Source organism: Anopheles funestus (genome assembly GCF_943734845.2).
Source record: "Anopheles funestus chromosome X unlocalized genomic scaffold, idAnoFuneDA-416_04 X_unloc_161, whole genome shotgun sequence".
NCBI classification, from domain to species: Eukaryota; Metazoa; Arthropoda; class Insecta; order Diptera; family Culicidae; genus Anopheles; species Anopheles funestus.
Window position 1 is genome coordinate 1 of NW_026045107.1, and position 7,500 is coordinate 7,500.

Sequence of the window (7,500 nt, forward strand, 5' to 3'; positions counted from 1 at the left end):
AAACCAAACTGAACACGTATTGATGTCGGCTTTTCCTATCATTTGATGCCGCAGGTTGTTTAGGGGACCGGAGCAGCTTGCGGCCGAGACGGTCCCCGGGGGTTTCTTTCTCCAAGGAGTGGAAACTATTAAGCAAGAGTTGTAGCAAGATACGATCCTCTGATGTGTCGTTGGCCGTTCATGCGGTATCGCCTGTCGATGAGATATCGATGGGCACTGCCTTACTCTACCGACCTTCTAATTGAGAGTATTAATCAGGGATCGATGGTCAAACAGACCTATGAGCGATAAACCAAACTGAACACGTATTGATGTCGGCTTTTCCTATCATTTGATTGCCGCAGGTTGTTTAGGGACCGGAGCAGCTTGCGGCCGAGACGGTCCCCGGGGGTTTCTTTCTCCAAGGAGAAGAAACGATTAAGCAAAAGTTGTAGCAAGATACGATCCTCTGATGTGTCGTTGGCCGTTCAAGCGGTATCGCCTGTCGATGAGATATCGATGGGCATGCCTTACTCTCCCGACTGGATTACTGAGAGTTTAATCAGGGATCGATGGTCCAAACAGACCAATGAGCGATAACCAAACTGAACACGATTGATGTCGGCATTTCCTATCATTTGTCGCAGGTTGTTTAGGGACCGGAGCAGCTTGCGACCGAGACGGTCCCCGGGGGTTTCTTTCTCTAAGGAGTGGAAACGATTAAGCAAAAGTCGTAGCAATAATCGATCACCTGATGTGTCGTTGGCCGTTCTTGCGGTATCGCCTGTCGATGAGATATCGATGGGCATGCCTTACTCTCCTGACTGTTTAATTGAGAGTTATAATCAGGGATCGATGGTCAAAAAGACCTATGAGCGATAAACCAAACGAACACGTATTGATGTCGGCATTTCCTATCATTTGTCGCAGGTTGTTTGGGGACCGGAGCAGCTTGCGACCGAGACGGTCCCTTCCCGAAAGATGGTGAACCGAGTCGTCTGGCGTAAAAACCGGACGACTCGAAAGGGCTTGACCCTTTCAAGTGAGCGATAATCACATTCATACGCTCAGTTCGACAGCTACAAGGCAATCACTCGCTATGTTCAGAGCTAATACATGCAACATGCCGGGCATTGTTTCCACCGACGCATGGATTCAAGACTGGTGCACTTATTAGTTAAACCGTTCGCCTCCGGGTGTTTCGAGTTCAAGTCTGGATGAGGATTGATCTTGCTGGTAATAGCTTGAGCCCCTGAATAAGGGGTCGAAGCGTACATCTTGAGACCATGTACAACATATTACCAAATCGGCACCATGGGTTCGGGTGCAAGTGATGTAACCGTGAAAGATGTTGAGCAGGCCCAACATCGGTTTACACACGCATAATAGGAAGGCAGCGCTGTCGACTGGTCAGTCGTGTAAGAAGTGTGCATTATCGATCACAAATATATTGGTGATCTGTAGGTTGCGCATACACCATGCCCGGTGTAAAGTGCCGTGGTCCCCCCCGGGGGGCTGCATCAAACCGTTCGCCACGCGAACTACCCAATGGAACGAACTCGATGCATTTAATAAGAAGAAGAGATGATAATGAAACACGGTCGATTAAAGAGTTGAAAACGTTGAAATACCTATAAGCAAGTCTTAAGTTGGTGGTGACCGTTACGCCCCAACAAATTGGTGCCTTACCCTACACCAAAGAGCCATTCAACATGGTTCAAGTGAGCGATAATCACGCTCTACGCTCAGTATGACAGCTGCAAGGCAATCACTCGCCTTAGTTCAGAGCTAATACATGCAACACGCCGGCATTGTTTCCACCGACGCATGGATTCAAGACTGGTGCACTTATTAGTTAAACCGTTCGCCTGCGGGTGTTTCGAGTTCAAGTCTGGATGAGGATTGTTCTTGCTGGTAATAGCTTGAGCCCCTGAATAAGGGGCCGAAGCGTACATCTTGAGAGTAAATGTACAACATATTACCAAATCGGCACCGTGGGTTCTGGTGCAAGTGATGTAACCATGAAAGATGTTGAGCAGCCCAACATCGGTTTACACACGCATAAGGGGTTTATTGTTATCTGTAGGTTGCGCATACACCATACCCGGTGTAAAGTGCCGTGGTCCCCCAGGGGGCTGCATCAAAACGTTCGCCATGCGAACTACCCAATGGAACGAACTCGATGTATTGAAAGAGATGAACAATTAATAGCGAGAATAGGGGCCCGGAAGCAATTCCGCGGCCCTACGGTCGATTCAAGAGTTGAAACGTTGTACAATCGTGGATAGCACCTAGTGCTAATATGGTGAGAGATAATGTGTGAGGAAATTTAGTTTCCTAAAGTTTAGTTAGTGGTTTCCGTTGTGCCCTAACAAACTTAAAGTTGGTGGTGACCGTTACACCCCAACAAATTGGTGCCTTACCCAACACCAAAGAGCCATTCCATATGGTTCTAGAGAGAGAGAGTTGTGTGGAAATTTATTTCCCACTAAGCGAGTGTGTGTCTGTAGTGGAACGAATTCTGGTTGATCCTACCAGTAATATACGCTTGTCTCAAAGGTTAAGCCATGCATGTCTAAGTACAAACATAAATGAATGTGAAACCGCATAAGGCTCAGTATAACAGCTATAATTCACAAGATCATCCTACCACTAGTTACTTGGATAACTGTGGAAAATCCAGAGCTAATACATGCAACATGCCGGGACTGTTGCCCTCGCGGGTAGCTGAACTGGTGCACTTATTAGTTAAACCAATCGCCTCCGGGCGGCTTGAGTTGAAGTCTGGATAAGGACGCAGATCGTATGGTCGCTTGTCGACTGACGACAGATCTTTCAAATGTCTGCCCTATCAACTATTGATGGTAGTGTAGAGGACTACCATGGTTGCGACGGGTAACGGGGAATCAGGGTTCGATTCCGGAGAGGGAGCCTGAGAAATGGCTACCACATCCAAGGAAGGCAGCAGGCGCGTAAATTACCCAATCCCAGTACGGGGAGGTAGTGACGAGAAATAACAATATGGACCTCTCTAACGATGGTCCATAATTGGAATGAGTTGAGTATAAATCCTTCAACAAGGATCAAGTGGAGGGCAAGTCTGGTGCCAGCAGCCGCGGTAATTCCAGCTCCACTAGCGTATATTAAAGTTGTTGCGGTTAAAACGTTCGAAGTTGATTGCCCGTCCAGACACGTGACCGCCACGGGCGCCCGGTTACACGCCGGGGCCGTTCGTGCGCGCGCTCACGGCTGCGACTCACAATGGTGTACTTGGGCGTTACTCTGTGAACGAGTACCGTGCTACCGGTTAACTCCGGCACGGGCTCCTCATGGTGCTCAAGATACTCACATTTACCTTGAACAAATTAGAGTGCTCAAAGCAGGCTAAGACAAAGCGTCCGGCCCCCCCGTGGGGTTGGCGTTGGCCGAGAATAATCTTGCATGGAATAATGGAATATGACCTCGGTTTATACGATTTCGTTGGTTTGTCAGAAACCTAGAGGTAATGATTAACAGAAGTAGTTGGGGGCATTGGTATTACGGCGCGAGAGGTGAAATTCGTAGACCGTCGTAGGACCAACTGAAGCGAAAGCGTTTGCCATGGATGCTTTCTTTAATCAAGAACGAAAGTTAGAGGATCGAAGGCGATTAGATACCGCCCTAGTTCTAACCGTAAACGATGCCAATTAGCAATTGGGAGACGCTACCCCTATTCGGTGCTCTCAGTCGCTTCCGGGAAACCAAAATCGGGTTCCGGGGGAAGTATGGTTGCAAAGTTGAAACTTAAAGGAATTGACGGAAGGGCACCACAAGAAGTGGAGCTTGCGGCTTAATTTGACTCAACACGGGAAAATTTACCAGGTCCAAACTTATCGAGGTAAGACAGATTGATAGCTCTTTCTCAAATTTAAGGGTAGTGGTGCATGGCCGTTCTTAGTTCGTGGAATGATTTGTCTGGTTAATTCCGATAACGAACGTGACTCAAACATGCTAACTAGAACGCTGTCAGCAGTGCGCCTCCGGGCGCACCTGACGTTACAGCCGGGCGGCGCCTTCACGGGCGGTCGTCGGCTACGTTTGCCCTGCTTAGCGGGACAACTTGTGTTTAGCAAGCTGAGAATGAGCGATAACAGGTCCGTGATGCCCTTAGATGTTCTGGGCTGCACGCGTGCTACAATGTGGGTCGCAGCGTGTTCTCGCCAATAGGCGCCCCCATTCCGAGAGGAACGGGAAATCACTAAAATGCCCATCTAGTCGGGATTGGGGACTGCAACGGTCCCCATGAACCTGGAATTTCTAGTAAGCACTAGTCATTAGCTAGTGCTGATTACGTCCCTGCCCTTTGTACACACCGCCCGTCGCTACTACCGATGGATTATTTAGTGAGGTTTCTGGAGGCTTACCTTCCGCGGTTCCTTCGTGAGCTGCAGCTGGCATGGCTGAAGTTGACCGAACTTGATGATTTAGAGGAAGTAAAAGTCGTAACAAGGTTTCCGTAGGTGAACCTGCGGAAGGATCATTACTGATGATCGTCCGCGAGTGACCAACCATGGGCTGCCTTCGGTGTAGCTCGGTCGCTCGCTTGCTATGTGTCAGAATTTGTTGAAAGCCAACTCGTTCGTTGTACACTTTGATGGGTGACCATCACTGTGTCTCCGTGCCGAGCTAGATCTCCCCTAGCCGTAAGGCACTTGAACGCCCCTTCGACGACGAGTTGCATGTGTGTGGTATGTGTCAGAATCTGGTGAAGCTTTCTGCATGTGATGTGCCTTGTGTGGATCCGTGGCCATTGCATTGTGTCTGGTGCTTAGATACCCAGACACTTAGAACGCTTGCGCGGAAAGCAAACTCGATCGTTGTACACTTTGATGGGTGACCATCACTGTGTCTCCGTGCCGTGCTAGATCCCCCCTAGCCGTAAGGCACTTTGAACGCCCCTTCGACGACGAGTTACAAGAGTGTGGTATGTGTCATAATCTGGTGAAGCTTTCTGCATGTGATGTGCCTTGTGTGGATCCGTGGCCATTGCATTGTGTCTGGTGTGTAGGTACCCAGACACTTAGAACGCTTGCGCGGAAAGCAAACTCGATCGTTGTACACTTTGATGGGCAACCATCACTGTGTCTCCGTGCCGTGCTAGATCTCCCCTAGCCGTAAGGCACTTTGAACGCCCCTTCGACGACGAGTTACAAGAGTGTGGTATGTGTCATAATCTGGTGAAGCTTTCTGCATGTGATGTGCCTTGTGTGGATCCGTGGCCATTGCATTGTGTCTGGTGTGTAGGTACCCAGACACTTAAGCAAACTCGATCGTTGTACACTGTGATGGGCGAGCATCACTGTGTCTCCGTGCCGTGTAAGAGCTCCCCTGGCCATCAGGCACTTGAAAGGTCCTTCGACGACGAGTTACAATAGTGGTGTGTTAGATACGTCAGGTGATGGTATCTACTGTTGTGCAATACGTATCCGGCCACGGCACGGAACGAACGGGAACTGTGGTGCAGACATACAAAGAGTTAAGCCTATTAGTCATTAACTCTAAGGACGGGGCCATGGGGCGGTACGCAAAGGATACGGATGAGCGAGTATGCAGGCCCAATACTCAATAGCTCGATCCGATCCAAGCACATGAGTTGACTGCGGCGCCAGGTTAACCAATGTGCTAGATTCTATTTGGCCAGTAGAATCTTGTGTCTTATGCGATTTGATACCAAGACACCAGAACGAAAGTTAGTTGAAGAGTTATTAAACTCTTATGAAGTATGGTTGTGCAATCACAACTTATGACTTTAACCTATAAAGTGGATATGGACTTGCAATTATAACATGGAATCTCTACACACCCCATGAGCTCGATCCAATCCACGCACACGAGTTGCCTGAGTAGCGACAGGTATACCGATGTGCAATACGTATCCGGCCACGGCACGGAACGAACGGGAACTGTGGTGCAGACATACAAAGAGTTAAGCCTACTAGTCATTAACTCTAAGGACGGGGCCATGGGGCGGTACGCAAAGGATACGGATGAGCGAGTATGCAGGCCCAATACTCAATAGCTCGATCCGATCCAAGCACATGAGTTGACTGCGGCGCCAGGTTAACCAATGTGCTAGATTCTATTTGGCCAGTAGAATCTTGTGTCTTACGCGATTTGATACCAAGACACCAGAACGAAAGTTAGTTGAAGAGTGATTAAACTCTTATGAAGAATGGTTGTGCAATCACAACTTATGACTTTAACCTATAAAGTGGATATGGACTATCAATTATAACATGGGGCACACACCATGTTCTCGATCCAATCCACGCACACGAGTTGCCTGAGTAGCGACAGGTATACCGATGTGCAATACGTATCCGGCCATAGGCACGGAACGAACAGGAACTGTGGTGCAGACATACAAGGGCCATGGGGCGGTACGCAAAGGATACGGATGAGCGAGTATGCAGGCCCAATACTCAATAGCTCGATCCGATCCAAGCACATGAGTTGACTGCGGCGTCAGGTTAACCGATGTGCAATACGTATCCGGCCATAGGCACGGAACGAACAGGAACTGTGGTGCAGACATACAAGGGCCATGGGGCGGTACGCAAAGGATACGGATGAGCGAGTATGCAGGCCCAATACTCAATAGCTCGATCCGATCCAAGCACATGAGTTGACTGCGGCGTCAGGTTAACCGATGTGCTAAGAGAGTTGTTCCTGGGCCTTCAAAGTGACTTCAAAACTATCTTAGCGAATGGTGGCCATGGGCGTAGACATGAGCCACAAGTCACAAGGCCTGGGACTATTGGGTAATAAAGACAACTTAGTCAGAAAGTTAGTCTTTGGACGTACCACCGGGATTGTGTTACATTGGGAACCTTACTATAAAACCCTAGGCAGGGGATCACTCGGCTCATGGATCGATGAAGACCGCAGCTAAATGCGCGTCACAATGTGAACTGCAGGACACATGAACACCGATAAGTTGAACGCATATTGCGCGTCGGACGATTAAACCCGGCCGATGCACACATTCTTGAGTGCCTATCAATTCCTTGATATACAACAAACCAAACTTCAGGGTGGAGCGTGCCACAATAGAACACTATGGCGAGCAGCCCGTCTAGTGTCGTGGGGGAAACACGCTTCCACACTGTGCATAATGGCGTGCTCGGGACCTTTGTTGGGACCGCAGGGCGCTGAAAGTAAAGGGGTGAACCGCATAAATCGCACGCACGTAAACGCGCACACACACAAATAGAGTGAGACGTATCGTAGGATACCGCTAAGAGTACGTTGTGAAACATGGGGAAATTCAATCGAAAACCTCTTTGATGTCCAAGAATTCGTTGACCGTATCCGTCGTAATACTGGATCAACGTGCTTGGGGGAAAACGTCAAAGGGTTTTATAATAGTGGTGCATGATTAACCCATCGATGCCCGAGGGGAACATGTTGTCCAATACAATAGTGGTGCAGTTGGCTCGACATGCTCGGGGGGAGACATCGTGGGTCCAAGTCGACCAAGTC

The 7,500-nt window shown here is 49.0% G+C and overlaps 1 non-coding gene across 1 annotated transcript; it reads left to right on the plus strand.

The window, feature by feature from the left end:
* Positions 1 to 6,858: 6,858 nt before the first annotated feature.
* On the plus strand, positions 6,859 to 7,016 carry LOC125772974 (5.8S ribosomal RNA). Its single transcript, XR_007419795.1, has one exon. It is a non-coding gene; the product is annotated as a 5.8S ribosomal RNA (ribosomal RNA).
* The last annotated feature ends 484 nt before the right edge of the window (positions 7,017 to 7,500 follow it).